Source organism: Sphaerodactylus townsendi, linkage group LG03 (genome assembly GCF_021028975.2).
Source record: "Sphaerodactylus townsendi isolate TG3544 linkage group LG03, MPM_Stown_v2.3, whole genome shotgun sequence".
NCBI classification, from domain to species: Eukaryota; Metazoa; Chordata; class Lepidosauria; order Squamata; family Sphaerodactylidae; genus Sphaerodactylus; species Sphaerodactylus townsendi.
Genome location: NC_059427.1, coordinates 149,571,194 through 149,586,968, shown reverse-complemented (window position 1 = coordinate 149,586,968; position 15,775 = coordinate 149,571,194). Strand labels below are relative to the sequence as shown.

Below are 15,775 nucleotides of genomic sequence, written 5' to 3'. Positions count from 1 at the left end.
TCAGCCCCTACCAGCATGGCCAATTGGCCATGCTGGTAGGGGCTGATGGGAATTGTAGTTCCTGAACATCTGGAGAGCCGCAGGTTCCCTACCCCTGACCTAGAGTAAGAATTCAAAACTGTTCATTGTTGAATACTAATATTGAACTTTCAAAAAGAATCAATAGTGTCTGGTTTGAAAATTAATTTCAGATGTCATTCTCATCTAATTGTTTTATGTGCTTGTGTAGAGCAGTACCTGGATTTTCTCCTGCTTATAACTCATGCTATTGAGTTGTTCTTTTAAAATTTCATGCTCGTGACCAACTATCCCTTAGCAAGGCTTTAGTTGATTTTTTAAAAGGAGTTCTTGTCCCTCATTTTGAAAATCCACTGAACAGAACGTCACAGCGGTAGAAGATCTTTTATCTTCCCCCAGTGTGAATTAGTTAGAACATCTTCAGTTAGGCTGTTTCCGCACGGGCGGAATATGGCGGCCTGGGGACGGCAAAAACGCCGTCCCCAGGCCGCCATTCGCACAGGGGGCGCAGCTGCAGCGCAGCCGCGCCGCCCTCGCGCCGCCCGACCGGCGCCGAGCCAGCATTTCCAAACCACGCTTCCCCAGCGTGGTTTTTTGGAAACGCCGGCTGGAAGCCGCTGCCGTGCGAACGGCATCGGCTTCCCGGCGCTTCCCCCACACTCCCTCCCTGCACTTACCTCGTCCCTGGGCCTCCGGCGTGTCGCCGAGGCCTGGGGACACGCCCCCCTGCCCTGCGACGCAGGAGCAGGCGCGCAGGGCCGGGAGGCATGTCCTCAGGCCTCGGCGACGTGCCGGAGGCCCGGGGACATGCCGGATCGGCCGGGCGACGGCGCTCCGTGGCGCCGTCGTCCCAGCCGGTTCTGGGACCGTCCATGCGGACGGTCCCAGCGTCGTCGGGTCGGCGCGAAATGCGCCGACCCAGCCGCTTCCACCTCCGTCCGGAAATGGCCTCTTTGAGAGATCCCATGCTAAAATCAGTGCCATGCCTTTGCTCTTCGAGATACTATAAACTGGTCCCCCAGCCACGGGGAATTTAACAATCTGCCCTTATTATTCTTCAGGTAGGTCTTCTGATGAAATGTGCATTGTGTTACTATTGTCTTAGAATCCAGAACACTTTTTTGTTCCTTCCAATAGGAAGAAAAAATACTGTACGGCATAATGGTCATCATGTCAGACTAGAAGGAAGGGTGGATAAAACACACACACTTAGATAGGTAGATAGAAGAGTTCAGCCCACAGACATTATGACTCAGAATGATTAATGGTTCTGTCATGTCCCCATTATTAAAAGATTTATATCCTAACTGGCTGGCCCGCTCACCTTGTTAGCAAACTAGTGAGGTGGAGTGTTTACGCAGTCCAGCTTTACAGATCGCTAATGCTGAAAGCAAATGACACAAGGAGCACATATTTCAAAAGACGTGCAATGGCACAATGCCATCTAGTGTCTTTATGACAGAAGGCCAGCCCCAAAACTTAGAGCCTATTCTCCCACCTGTGGGCAGGGCCAGTCTTAGCCATGGGGCATTCAGGCCAATTGTGCTGCGCCCTAGACTGGGCAGAGTCTCAGTCATCCACCGCTCCAGGAGCAGCAGTGGTGTAGGAGGTTAAGAGCTCGTTTATCTAATCTGGAGGAACCGGGTTTGATTCCCCGCTCTGCCGCCTGAGCTGTGGAGGCTTATCTGGGGAATTCAGATTAGCCTGTGCACTCCCACACACGCCAGCTGGGTGACCTTGGGCTAGTCACAGCTTCTCGGAGCTCTCTCAGCCCCCCCTACCTCACAGGGTGTTTGTTGTGAGGGGGGAAGGGCAAGGAGATTGTGAGCTCCTTTGAGTCTCCTGCAGGAGAGAAAGGGGGGATATAAATCCAAACTCCTCCTCCTCTTCTTCTTCTTCTTCTTCTTCTTCTTCTTCTTCTTCTTCTTCTTCTTCTCCTTCTCCTTCTCCTTCTCCTTCTCCTTCTCCTCCTCCTCCTCCTCCTCCTCCTCCTCCCTTCCGAGGAGAAAGCCGGCTCAAACTCCCATGCATGCCAACCCAGTCATCTAGATCTTTTTATTTATTTATTTTTATTGTATAGTTTGAATTTTCCATTGTATATATGTACATTTTGTCTTACATTTTCAAACAATACATTTTTCCCCTTTTACTCCCTCCCCCCTATGATCTCTTCTTCTCAATTTTGTTTTAAACAAACAGCAGTAAGTTCATTCTTTGTAGCCTCTTCTCCCATATTTCTTCATTAACTCCAGCTTCTTTCATCCAGTCCACGTATATTGTCCATATCTTCAAAATTTCGCTCTGTTTATCTTGCCACAGCTTATTTTTTGATATTATATCAAAAATATCCAGTGTCACTTGTTCCCAAATATATTCCAGCCATTTCTGAATTTTCCATTTTTTTTTCTTTCCAGCCCAACGCTATGGTTGCATGTGCTGCTTTAATGTTATACATATATAGGCTATATGTATACATTTTATACATATGACTATATTTTTTATCCACCCCTTCCGTCCTCTAATACACCCATAAACATTAGATGAGCTATTTAAAAAAACAATATTAATCTTCACCAGTTTCTCAATATATAACAATACGCTTACCCAAAATCTTTTCACCTCTGTGCATTCAATCCACATATGACTATAATATGCCTCTTGATCTCCACCAGTCATCTATATCTTGGGTGGTCTTCTTAGTGTCCACCCACTTCCAACCCCTTGGCAGCTTTCTCAAAATCCATCCCTTGCTTGGGCCTGAGGTGGCTACAGAAAGGGACGGGTGGCGGGGGGTAGGCCATGGGAGGGCGTGACAGGGTGCAGTGATTCTGGGGCCCCATCTTGGACTATAGACCAGGACTCCAGAATCACAAACACTGCCCCAGACTACTGGGAAAAAGTAAGGACAAAATCTTTAGAGGCCTGGGAGCTGGCGCTTTGATCCTGATGCACAGATGTGAAGCCTCCTTGTTTAAGATATTTTTTGTTGTGCTTCACCCCAAAAACTGAAGTTAAAAGTTTAGTTGAATCCAGAAAACTTGAAACGTATTAAAAGACAACTCTGAAGCAAAGTTGAGCATTGGAGTCTCAAAATACAGGACACTCACCACAGTGCAGGCTTATGCAGAGTTCATCTGGCCACTTTCAGTGGGTCTAGACCAGAGTAACTCCACACCGGATTGCTTTATCAGGCTGTATCTTCCTTCTTCAGTGCGCAGGACTTAAAAGGGCTTGGTCCAGGCTGCATGCTTGTTTACAACGTTTCAAAAATGAAATAAAAGGTTTTTCTTTTACAACTCAAGATTATTACCTGCCCTGACCTGGATGACCCAGCTCCACGTACCTTGTAAGTCTTCCTGGGTAGCTTTCAGCCTGAAAGAACTTACTGAAAGTTGTTGGAAGTGAAGGAGGTTGCCTTTTCACCACCAACTTCAGACTTCTGAGGGTGTCATAGAGAGTCATAGGCCCTCGCCACACGGCCATTGGGCCTTGCACTGGTAGGAATTCTGCCGGTGCAGGGGGTGAGAACCGTTACCAGCACAAGCGTCACGGCGACCCCCGCAGAGGCTGGCGCAGGAGGGCCGCCTCTTCCCCGTCCCTCTCCCACTCACCTCGTCGCCGCCGTCGCCCTGCTGGCCTCCGTAGACCCACCCACGCAGCCCTCCGACCTCCAGTGGTCGGAGGACAGCGAAGGAGGGTCTTTGGAGGTAACAGAAGCACGGCGACAGCGGCTAAGGTGAATGGGAGAAAGATGGGGAACAAGCGCAGCGCATTCCAGCCGTTACCGTTTGCACCGCGCCGCAGGGAATGCGCTGTTGTACTCCCTCCTCCTGGAGGGAGGTTTTTGGAGGCGGCCTGATGCCGCCCTGGGGGAGGGGGAGGGGGAGCCAGGTCGGCGCTGTTGCGTTTTCGCGCTGCCTGTGCGAACGGCTCCCTGGGGACGGCGTTTTTGCCGTCCCCAGAGGCGTCAGATGTAGCCACGTCGCGGAAAAGACCTCAGAGATAGCTAGAGTCAGGGCCCTGAGCTAGAGTAGTGAATTCATTGTTGATACCCAAAACCTGAAAAAACCTAACTGGGTTTTGGGTTATTTTAAATTTCCTTTAAAAAACACTCTAGGCTTTTCAGCAGTGCTGAATAGTGTGGGAGCTGATAAAACTGAACAGCTCTACTTGCTTTTAAAGTGGGGTGTGTGGGAAGGGTGGAGAGGGTCGGAGGGATCTAAATGTTGTGGTAGGTTCAGCCCAGTGCAGCACTGAGTTGTGTGGACTTGAGAAACTGCAGCTGGGAAAACAGAATATTTTTGAGTTTGGGTCTTTCAAACCTGGAAAAAATGATTAAAAAGCTGAATAAAGCTGATGGGTATCGGCTTTATCTGGCTTTACCGAAAAATTCCAGGTTTTTTAAAACCTAACCCGAAATTTACTCATAAAAATTATCGCTGTTCACCCCTACCCTGAATATACTTCCTTTCTACTGTCTTGATGTTACAGCTCTATTAAACAGGAGAAAGGTAGGCTCATTCCGCACACGCAAAATAATGCACTTTCAAGCTGCTTTCACAACTGTTTTTGCCATTCCGCACAGCTTCAAAGAGCCCTGAAAGCAGCTTGAAAGTGCATTATTCTGCGTGTGCGGAATGAGCCGTAATCTTTACAAAGATTTGCACCACTGACAGTGTTTTGTATACAATTCATGTGGCCACACCAATGATGGGAAAACACTGTGTATTATGAACAAAACAAAAGACAAGGAGTCCTATGTAACAAAGACAACTGATAGCTGACTTGTGAAAGCACAGTAGAAATGAGAGGCTTTCTTGACTTAGTTTTTTTCATTAAAATCCTTTAAAAAAAACCTGTAGTGCAATCATCATTCTTTATTTTGCTGAAGATGTTGAGCAGTTTAATCTGTAGCAATTCGAAACAATTAATTAATTTGAAACAATTAATTAATTAATTAATTAAAATTAATTTATCTTTCAGATTTGTCTAGGGCCAGCCTGGGAGAGAAATTCCTAATGCCCACATATCTCGGACAGTCGAGTATAATGTGAGCAAGTGTCTCCACTTGGTTTTTACAGTGTGGACAAAACCCAATCCTGGAGAGGAATGGATAAGAAATGACCCTTTGTAATGGCTGATGGGAAAGTATTGAATCTGGCCCTTGTGATAATCCATCTCTGTTGGGGTTCAGTTAATAATTCAAGATATTTGGCTATGTGCCCGTTCCGGTATTATTCCAACAGAGAGGGATGAGCATGATTTATTTGCTTGCTCCAACAAGATATCGTATTCCTGTTCTAAAAGTCTGCTTTTTAAGGTTGGAAGGAAAAATCTGGGTGACACCGCGCAGAGATCTTCAAGTAATAAACCTATTTAAGGTAAATTTTTTTTTTTTTGATTTGAGACGTTGATACCATTCAGAGGCAAATAGGTTTGGACACGCAGTATATGTTAAACTGTGCACATCAGAGTTAAAACATAATTTGATCCAAGACTGAAACTGCCCCTAGAAGCTAAAATGACTAAACTGAGGCTGTCATTTGGTCATAGTATGAGAATACAAGACTCACTGGAAAATGTGATGCTAAGGAAAAACTTGAAGGTAGCAGGGAACACCCAACATGAGATGGATTGACTTTACTCAGGAAACCACAGCCCTCACTATGCATAGACCACAAACAAAAGCTATTTAGTGATTGGACATTTTGGAGGATATTGGTTCATAGAGTTGCCATGAGTCGGAAGTGACTTGACGGCACTTTTAAATGAAACACATTTAATGAAATGAAACACCCATTTAAATGAAACAAATAAACCCCGAGAACTTCAAATTTCTTTACAATTTTATTGAAATAATGATAGTCACTGTAAACATCTTTTGTGTTTGTTGTTGTCAAAAATGCCAGTGGCCAAGCAGGATCAGAAGAGCATTTCTCACTGCCCTACTAGAAGCAAGCGAGCAGGAGAAGTGGTCATGTGTACCTTACCCCCGTAGCATCTCTCGAGGTACTAATAAGGCATTCTAAATAATGTAATCTAAGAAATTATTATACTGTTTTGGCAAAAGTGGTTTCTTGCACGATTTGACCTCAATGTCATTCACTGTTTCTATTTGTTATTGCAGCCCAATTAGCATGTTCAAACCCTAATCACATAAACACATACTTTGCTGACATCTGGACTGCTGTTGACATATTCCGCATGGAGTTGCCTTTGAACGATTCTTGGAAATGTCATTTGCTGCTTCTATTAAAAGGAAAAAAAACTTCTCGGGGTTCAATTAAATGTGCCGGTAGCAAAGGTAAAGGCCAGGGGTGTAACAAGGCAAACTGGAGCCCTGGGCAAAACCTGAGTTGGATGCCCTCCCCTTACATGAAGCCACCTACAACCAAAACATTTTTTTGCACCAGGACATTGGTGCCTGCAGGAGGCCATTTTTAGACATACTTGTACCAAAACTGGCGTGGGAGACTGTCCTTATGCTACCCACAGAGTTTGGTCTGCAGTTTGGTTCAGGGCTGACAAAGGTATGGACCCTCCAAAGGGTAGCCCCCATCTCCTTAGCTCCCACTGGAGAGAATGGGAGAAAGGGGCTAAAGGCAAGATGATATGGCAGGTGGTGTAAGAGTGTACTACTAGATGTGCTAAAAGCAGCTATTGTGCTAATGTGTACTAAGGTGTGCTAAGGCAGGTGTCTGAGGAGGAGGTGTACTAAGGCAGGTGTACTAAGTACTTAGTACTAAGGTGTACTAATGTGTACTAAGGTGTGCTAAGGCAGCTGTACTAAGGTGTATTAAGGTGTGCTAAGGCAGCTGTACTAAGGTGTGCTAAGGCAGGTGTACTAAGGTGTACTAAGATGTGCAAAGGCAAGTGTGCTAAGGTGTGCAAAGGTGTGCTAAGGCAGGTGTACTAAGGTGTACTAAGGTGTGCTAAGGCAGGTGTACTTCTCACAAAGCTGTACTAAGGTGTGCTAAGTCAGATGTACTAAAGATTATTACTAATGTGTATTAAAGTGTGCTAAGACAGGTGTACCAAAGGTATACTAAGAGGCAACCTTGCTTGGAGTATGTCATAAGGCAGGTGTACTAATGTATTATAAAACCTTGTGGGTGTACTATAAGGTGAACTAAAAGATTGTGCTAATGAAGCTGTACTAAGGTGTGCTAAGGCAGGTGTACTAAGGTGTACTAAGGAGTGCTAAGTCAGGTGTACTAAGGTGTACTAAGGTGAACTAAGGTGTGCTAATGAAGCTGTACTAAGGTGTACTAAGGCAGGTGTACTAAGGTGTACTAAGGTGTACTAAGGTGTGCTAAGGCAGGTGTACCAAGGTGTACTAAGGTGTGCTAAGGCGTACTAAGGCAGGTGTACTAAGGCAGGTGTACTAAGGTGTACTAAGGCAGGTGTACTAAGGTGTGCTAAGGGAGGTGTACCAAGGTGTACTAAGGTGTGCTAAGGCAGGTGTACTAAGGTGTACTAAGGTGTGCTAAGGCAGGTGTACCAAGGTGTACTAAGGTGTACTAAGGCAGGTGTACTAAGGTGTACTAAGGTGTACTAAGGCAGGTGTACCAAGGTGTACTAAGGTGTGCTAAGGCAGGTGTACTAAGGTGTGCTAAGGCAGGTGTACCAAGGTGTACTAAGGCAGGTGTACTAAGGTGTACTAAGGTGTGCTAAGGCAGGTGTACTAAGGTGTGCTAAGGTGTGCTAAGGCAGGTGTACTAAGGTGTGCTAAGGTGTACTAAGGTGTGCTAAGGTGTGCTAAGGCAGGTGTACTAAGGTGTGCTAAGGCAGGTGTACTAAGGTGTATTAAGGTGTACTAAGGTGTGCTAAGGCAGGTGTACTAAGGTGTACTAAGGTGTACTAAGGTGTACTAAGGTGTGCTAAGGTGTGCTAAGGCAGGTGTACTAAGGTGTATTAAGGTGTACTAAGGCAGGTGTACTAAGGTGTACTAAGGTGTACTAAGGCAGGTGTACTAAGGTGTGCTAAGGCAGGTGTACTAAGGTGTATTAAGGTGTACTAAGGCAGGTGTACTAAGGTGTACTAAGGTGTACTAAGGAAGGTGTACTAAGGCAGGTGTACTAAGGTGTATTAAGGTGTACTAAGGCAGGTGTACTAAGGTGTGCTAAGGCAGGTGTACTAAGGTGTGCTAAGGCAGGTGTACTAAGGTGTACTAAGGTGTACTAAGGCAGGTGTACTAAGGTGTGCTAAGGTGTGCTAAGGCAGGTGTACCAAGGTGTACTAAGGTGTGCTAAGGCAGGTGTACTAAGGTGTGCTAAGGCAGGTGTACTAAGGAGTCCTAAGGTGTGCTAAGGGAGGTGTACTAAGGTGAACTATGGTGTACTATGGTGTGCTAAGGCAGGTGTACTAAGGTTTACTAAGGTGTACTAAGGCAGGTGTATTAAGGTGTACTAAGGTGTACTAAGGCAGGTGTATTAAGGTGTACTAAGGTGTACTAAGGCAGGTGTGCGAAGATGTATTAAGGTGTACCAAGGTGTGCTGTGGCATGCTAAGGGAGGTGTACCAAGGTGTACTAAGGTGTGCAAAGGCAGGTGTACTAATGTGTACTAACGTGTGCTAAGTCAGGTGTACTAAGGTGTACTAATGCAGGTGTATTAAGGTGTACTAAGGAAGGTGTACTAAGGTGTACTAAGGCAGGTGTACTAAGGTGTACTAAGGTGTGCTAAGGCAGGTGTACTAAGGTGTACTAAGGCAGGTGTACTAAGGTGTATTAAGGTGTACTAAGGCAGGTGTACTAAGGTGTACTAAGGAAGTTGTACTAAGGTGTATTAAGGTATGCTAAGGCAGGTGTACTAAAAGATTGTGCTAAAGATTATTTAAAGGCAGGTGTACTAAGGTGTACTAAGGCAGGTGTACTAAGGTGTGCTAAGGCAGGTGTACTAAGGTGTGCAGGCAGGTACTAAGGCAGGTGTGCTAAAAAATTGCCTACAAAGGTGTGCCTAAGGCAGGTGTACCAAGGTGTACTAAGGTGTGCGAGCGGAAGATGTATTAAGGCAAGGTGTACTAAGGTGTCACGGGTGTACTCAGATTGTACTAAGGTGTTACTAAAAGGCAGTGCAAGGTGTTACTAAGGTGTACTACCAAAGGTGTGCTAAAGAGCAGGTGTACTAAGGTGACTACCAAGGTGTACTAAGGCGGGTGTACTTAAAGGTGTACTAAGGTGTGCTAAAGGCAGGTGTGCTAAGGTGTACTAGGTGTACCGACACGGGTGTACTAAAGTTAGTACTAAGGTGTGCTAAGGTGTACTAAGGCGAGGTGTGCTAAAAGGTGTGCCTGGCAGGTGTGTACTAAGGCAGGTGTACTAATGTGTTACTAAGGCAGATTGGCCCTAGATTGTACTAAGGTGAACTAAGATTATTACACTAAAGACGCTAAGGTGTACTAAGAATTTACTAAAGGTGTACTAAACGAAGATGATACATAAGGTGTACTAAGGTGTACTAAGGTGTTACTAAGGAAGGTGTGCCTAAGGTGTGCTAAGGTGAATTAAGCGAGGTGTACTACTAGAAGATTGGTATTCTAAAGGTGTACTAAGCGTGGAGTTATTGCTAAGGTTGTGCTAAGGTGTAAAGATTACTAAGGCAGTTGTACTAAAAGCAGGTGTACTAAGGTGTGCTAAGGCAGGTGTACTAAGGTGTACTAAGGCAGGTGTACTAAGGTGTGCCTAAGATTGTGCTAAAGGCAGGTGTACTAAGGTGTGCCTAAGGCAGGTGAACTACCAAAAGGTGAACTAAGGTGTACTAAGGAGCAGGTGTACTAAAGATTGTACTAGATTATTGCTAAAACGAATTTACTAAGGTGTACTAAGGTGTGCAAAGGCAGGCGTACTAAGGTGTACTAAGTTGTACTAAGACAGGTGTACTAATGTGTACTAAGGTGTGCTAAGGAAGGTGTACTAAGGTGTACTAAGGTGTACTAATGCAGATGTATTACTACTAAGGTGTACTAAGGCAGGTGAACTAAAAGGTGTACTAAGAGCAGGTGTGTACTACAAAGATTGTACTAAAGGTGTTACTAAGGCAAGGTGTACTAATGTGTACTAAGGTGTGCTAAGGCAGGTGTACTAAGGTGTACTAAGGCAGGTGTACTAAGTTTACTAAGGCAGGTATACTAAGGTGTGCTAAGGCAGGTGTACTAAGGTGTACTAAGGCAGGTGTACTAAGGTGTACTAAAAGGTGTACTAAGGTGTACTAAGAGGTGTATTAAGGTGTACTTAAGGTGTACTAAGGTGTACTAAGATTATTTATTGCTAGGAAAGGTGTACTAAGGTGTACTAAGGCAGGTGAACTAAGGCATTGTACTAAGGTGTACTAAGGTAGGTGTACTAAGGTGTGCTAAGGCATGTGTACTAAGGTGTACTAAGGGGGCTATGCTTTTGAGGGTCCATAACTTTGGCCCCTTTGAACCAAAATGCACCAAGCTTGGGGGGTGCCATCAAGACAGTCTCCAGATGATATCGTGACATTTTGGTGCCGATACGTCCAAAAATGCACTCCATGCAGGAACATTCCAGAAATTTGCCCAAGAATCTTTTCTCTGCATTGAGTTTTCTGCATTGCTGTCAATGGGTGTTGCAGGTGGGGGGGGGGCACATTTCTGAAGGCACAATCTCAAAACTTTCAGAATCTCATAAGGAGACTGCCCTAATGATAACCCCCAGGTTTGGTGCAGTTTGGTTCTGGGGTGCCAAAGTTATGGACCATCAAAACTGTAGCCCCCATCTCCTATTAACTCCCATTGGAAACAAAGGGGATGAGGCACTTTGGACACATTTGGGAGTCCATAACTTTGGACTCCCTAAACCAAACCTCACCAAACCTGGGCAGTATCATCAGTAGGGGCTCACGAAAAAACTCTGAAATTTTGGTGCCTCTAGCCTAAAAACAGCTCCCCCTGCAGGCCAAAAACGGAAAACCACTAAAAATACCCCAATACGAACCCTGCATTTTTGGTGCCTACCACAAAGTGGTGCCGTGGGCACCTTGCCCAATGGGCAGTATGCCCCTGTTTTGGGTCCCAGTGGGCAGAAAAGCAGGGTTAAAACTCTTGAAATAAATAAAAAGCATCAGCCAAGAATAAATATGTTGAGGGTCACAGGCTGCACATTTGATATCTGCATGCAGACTCAACAATTGCTTTCCTAAGGACTGTCAGACCCTGTCAAAAAGACACTGTTGACTGTGTGTCTGTCAGTTGTTTTGCATTGCATCCTACAAGGTGGTCTACTTTGAGAATCACTGCTTCAACATGGCCTTGACCACCAATTAAAACCTTCACAAGAGTTCCTTTTTTGGGGTTTCTGTGCCGTTAAAGGCCAAGCAGGTGGCTACCAGAAAATGAGCCTTTTTCTGCACTAGCTTTCCGGTCATAGCATTGCCCGCTCCAGTTAAAGCTGTCTGATGCCATTTTTACCATAAGTGAAATCTGTCCTGCTTGTCTTTGCTTTCATTAAAACATCTGCAACAGGGGCGTAACGAGGCAAACTGTAGCCCTGGGCAAAACCTGAGTTGGATGCCCCCCCCCCCCCATGGTCGGCCACTTCACCACGACCACATTTTTTTTGCACCAGGACATTGGTGCGTGCAGGGGGTGCATTTTTAGACATATCAGCACTAAAATTTCAGCATATCATCAGGAGACTGTCCTTATGCTACCCCCCCAAGTTTGGTGAGGTTTGGTTCAAGGAGTCCAAAGGTATGGACTACCAAAAGGGGTGCCCCATCCCCCCATTGTTTCCAATGGGAGCTAATCCCCAAATTGCGTGCCCTATGCAGCCCTTTGTCTGGAGTTAGGTCAAAACTCCTTGGAATCAGCCGCTTGGCTGAGGGCTTTTAGATTCTGGCTGCGAATTCATTTTCTCTCGGACTGTAATTCCTTGGTCCACCGTCTGCTCTCTGACACCTATTCCAACCCCTGGTTTTCCATAATTGAAGAAAAAATGGCCTCTATTGGACTGTCAGTGGATTCACTTTGCCCTTTGTCCTATTCAGAAGCTTATAGAAAATTAAAAGGTCAACTATTGGATAGAGAGTTCTCTACCCTAATCACCGCAGCCAAGAAAACATGCTCCCCCCTGTATTTTTCTCTCCCATTTCAACAGGGCCACTTGGCACACTACCTGTATTGCTTAATAAACCCTGCTCAAAGGAGAGCCATAATGCTTGCCAGGTTTAATGTTATGCCTTCTGCCTTGTTACATGGCAGATTTAATAAGCAAGAAAAGGCTAAAAGATTGTGCCCATGTAATGATGGCTCAGTTGAATCTCTGGCCCACCAATTACTCTGGCCCACCAATGTCTCAGATTGAAGGAAATAAGATCTAAGTATGTGAATCTTACTCCTTTACATTTACCAGATCTCCCCGTTTTAATTAGATTACACTACTTGTTGGACAATCCTGATCCTTCTATCTGTATGACAGTGGCAATCTTGGAAATTACTAAACGCTAGTAGATCTCCTTTGACCTAACATTTATTTCCTGTATTGTATATGCTTTTTAATCCATTTTTATTATTGTTGTACGGTTGTCTATGCCAATAAAGGCTTGCAATGGGAGCTAATAGGAGATGGGGGCTACAGTTTTGAGGGTCCATAACTTTGGCCCCTCTGAACCAAACTGCACCAAACCTGGGGGGTATCATCAGGGCAGTCTCCTGATGAGTCCCTGAAAGTTTTGAGACTGTACCTTCAGAAATGTGCCCCCCCCAGCCTGCAACCCCCATTGACAGGAATACAGAAAACTCAATGCAGAACAAAGATTCTTGGGCAAATTTCTGGGATGTTCCTGAAGGGGGTGCATTTTTTTGATGTATCAGCACCAAAATGTCAAGTATCATCTGGAAACTGTCCTAATGGGACCCCCACAGGTTTGGTGCAGTTTGGTTCAAGGGGGCCAAAGTTATGGACCCTCAAAGGGGGTACCCCATCCCACATTCTTTGCTAAGGAGATGGGAGATGGACTCCCTTTGGGAGTCCATAACTTTGGACTCCCTGAACCAAACCTCACCAAACATGGGGGGTAGCATAAGGACAGTCTCCTGGTGATAAGCTGAAATTTTGGTGCCACTAGCCTAAAAACCGCGCCCCCTGCAGGCCAAAAATGGAAAACCACTAAAATACCCAAAAACAAAACCAGCATTTTGATCCCCCCCACAAGGTGATGCCCTGGCTTCCTTTTTAGAGTAAATCCATCTCATGTTGGATCTTCCTCTTTTCCTGCTGCCTTCAGCTTTTCCTGTTATTATTGTCCTTTCCAGTCACTCTGATGTTCTCATAATGATAGCCACAGTGTAGTCATTTTAGCTTCTGGGGCAGTTCAGGCTTGATTTGATCTAGAACCCACTCACTCATACTTCAAAGCAGTTTACATTACAGTGTATCCATGTTCCAGTTTACATTACAGTGTATCCATATGCCTATCCTGTTATTAGTTTTGTATACCGCCCTCCCCCTAAGGGCATGATGGCATGCAAGGGAAGGGAGCGGGGGAGGGGAGGGAGTGAGGGGTGGCATGCAAGGGAGAGGAGGGAGGGGCCCCAGCATCTGGACATGCCCCACCAACCCTAGGAGAGGGAGGGGAGGGAGGGGTGGCATGCAAGGGAGGGGAGGGAGGAGGGAGGGAGGGGAGTGAGGGGTGGCATGCAAGGGAGGGGAGGGAGGGGCCCCAGCATCTGGACATGCCCCACCAACCCTAAGAAATTGCAAAATCCACTTGCAAACAAATCCACTTGCAAAGTGCATTATTTTGCATGTGTGGAAAGAGCCTTGGTGAGTGCGAGCTGTTTCCACCATGTTCATTGTAACAGAGAACAAAGGTGTGATTACATGCATGTTCTTTTTGAGACCCGTGGATGATTGTTGTGAAAACCTTTGAGTTCTGCTGGAAGGAAAGATGACCTTAGCAGAAAAATGAGGTCTTTGCCAGTGGTGTTATGTAATAATGGTCAGTCCCCTACATGTTAGTTTCAGAAGTTAGAGACTTGTCATGAGAACCACCAGGGGCCAGATCCTGTATAGCAGGAAACACTTTGAGACACAAATATTAAACAAATGCTAGAGGCCATTCTGGCTCATCGTCATCAATTACCATAATCAACCCTTCCTTCTCTTTCTGGCTGAAGTTCCTCCTTGCTTTTCATTTGCAATCAGGTGTCTCTTATATCCCCTGATCCACTCAAGTTCATTTTTTATGGAACCCTTTACTCAGTGCTGAAAAGGAACTGCCTGCTCCTCTCAAAAAAGCCAGGGACGGCTGGAGAAAGGACTGCGAATTGAGACATAGAGAAATCCAACTGATCCATGTGGCTATATGCTAGGGTTTCCCTCCTGAGGTTGAAGACAGACAAGGTATAAAATGATAGCAAGTCACTGTACCATGATAGGAGTCAGGCTTCTACACAGTCTAACCTCTGCCTAGTTCAAATCACAAATGTGAATCCTGGCAAATCAGACGAGATAGAAAAAGTGCAGAGAAGGGCAACAAGGATGATTGAGGGACTGGAGCACCTTCCCTATGAGGAGAGGCTGCAGCGTTTGGGACTCTTTAGTTTGGAGAGGAGATGGCTGAGGGGGGATATGATTGAAGTCTATAAAATTATGCATGGGGTAGAAAATGTTGACAGAGAGAAATTTTTCTCTCTTTCTCACAATACTAGAACCAGAGGGCATTCATTGAAAATGCTGGGGGGAAGAATTAGGACTAATAAAAGGAAACACTTCTTCACGCAACGTGTGATTGGTGTTTGGAATATGCTGCCACAGGAGGTGGTGATGGCCACTAACCTGGATAGCTTTAAAAGGGGCTTTATGGAGGAGAAGTCAATTTATGACTACCAATCTTGATCCTCTTTGATCTGAGATTGCAAATGCCTTAGCAGACCAGGTGCTAGGGAGCAACAGCCGCAGAAGGCCATTGCTTTCACCTCCTGCATGTGAGCTCCCAAAGGCACCTGGTGGGCCACTGCGAGTAGCAGAGAGCTGGACTAGATGGACTCTGGTCTGATCCAGCTGGCTTGTTCTTATGTTCTTATGTTCTTATGACTTGTCCTACCCCCTACAAAGCAAGCTATTTGTCTTTAACAACAAACAAACAAATGTTTTTGAGCTGTCAGTATAGACTTGCTCATTTAAGTATTCATTTAATCCATAATTTTTTAAAAAATAAGGAACTTTAAAGCCAGCTGCAGGACTTTTTTGAGAATGGGAGGAGGTGGCCTTTTGATGTCACAGATGTTGGCCAATAAACTCCTAATCCAGATTATGATATAAACATGTGGAGTTGGCATTTTTGGAGTTTGAATGATGTGCTGTGGGGATAGCTTGCATTCCTCCTGACAGGTATATTTGCCATTTTGTCTGAACAGGACATAGCCATGTACTCAAGCTGAAAAGATGCACCGTGCCTTATTCAGACAAAATTTTGACTGTGTATAGTGGGAGACTGCCAGGTAACACGGACGCCTGGTACACGTGGTTAGAAAATTCCAAATGTAAGGTCTGAAAATGGCTATTATAACCTCCTATACATGAAACATCTGCTAACAGCTAAGCTGCAAGGCCTGAATTGTAGAACAGCAACTCTGTTGTATCCCTGTTGGCCATTTGGCCTCTAGGTGCATGCACTCTCAAACATTGCATAAAATAAGGGAGGCAAAGCCTAAAAAGCCATTGGTTTCAATATGACGTTGTTTATTGTAGACATTGTTAACAAGAAGGTAAAGAAGCATCTACAGCTCAGCC

At 45.3% G+C, this 15,775-nt stretch overlaps 1 protein-coding gene across 1 annotated transcript in view; it reads right to left on the bottom strand.

Moving 5' to 3' along the window:
* LOC125429429 (electroneutral sodium bicarbonate exchanger 1-like) overlaps positions 1-15,775 on the bottom strand; it is a 36,900-nt gene that overhangs the window by 12,177 nt on the left and 8,948 nt on the right. The window contains exon 2 of the mRNA XM_048490549.1: positions 12,173-12,176. The gene's annotated coding sequence lies outside the window, so the exon portion shown is untranslated. The remainder of the gene's footprint in view (positions 1-12,172; positions 12,177-15,775) is intronic.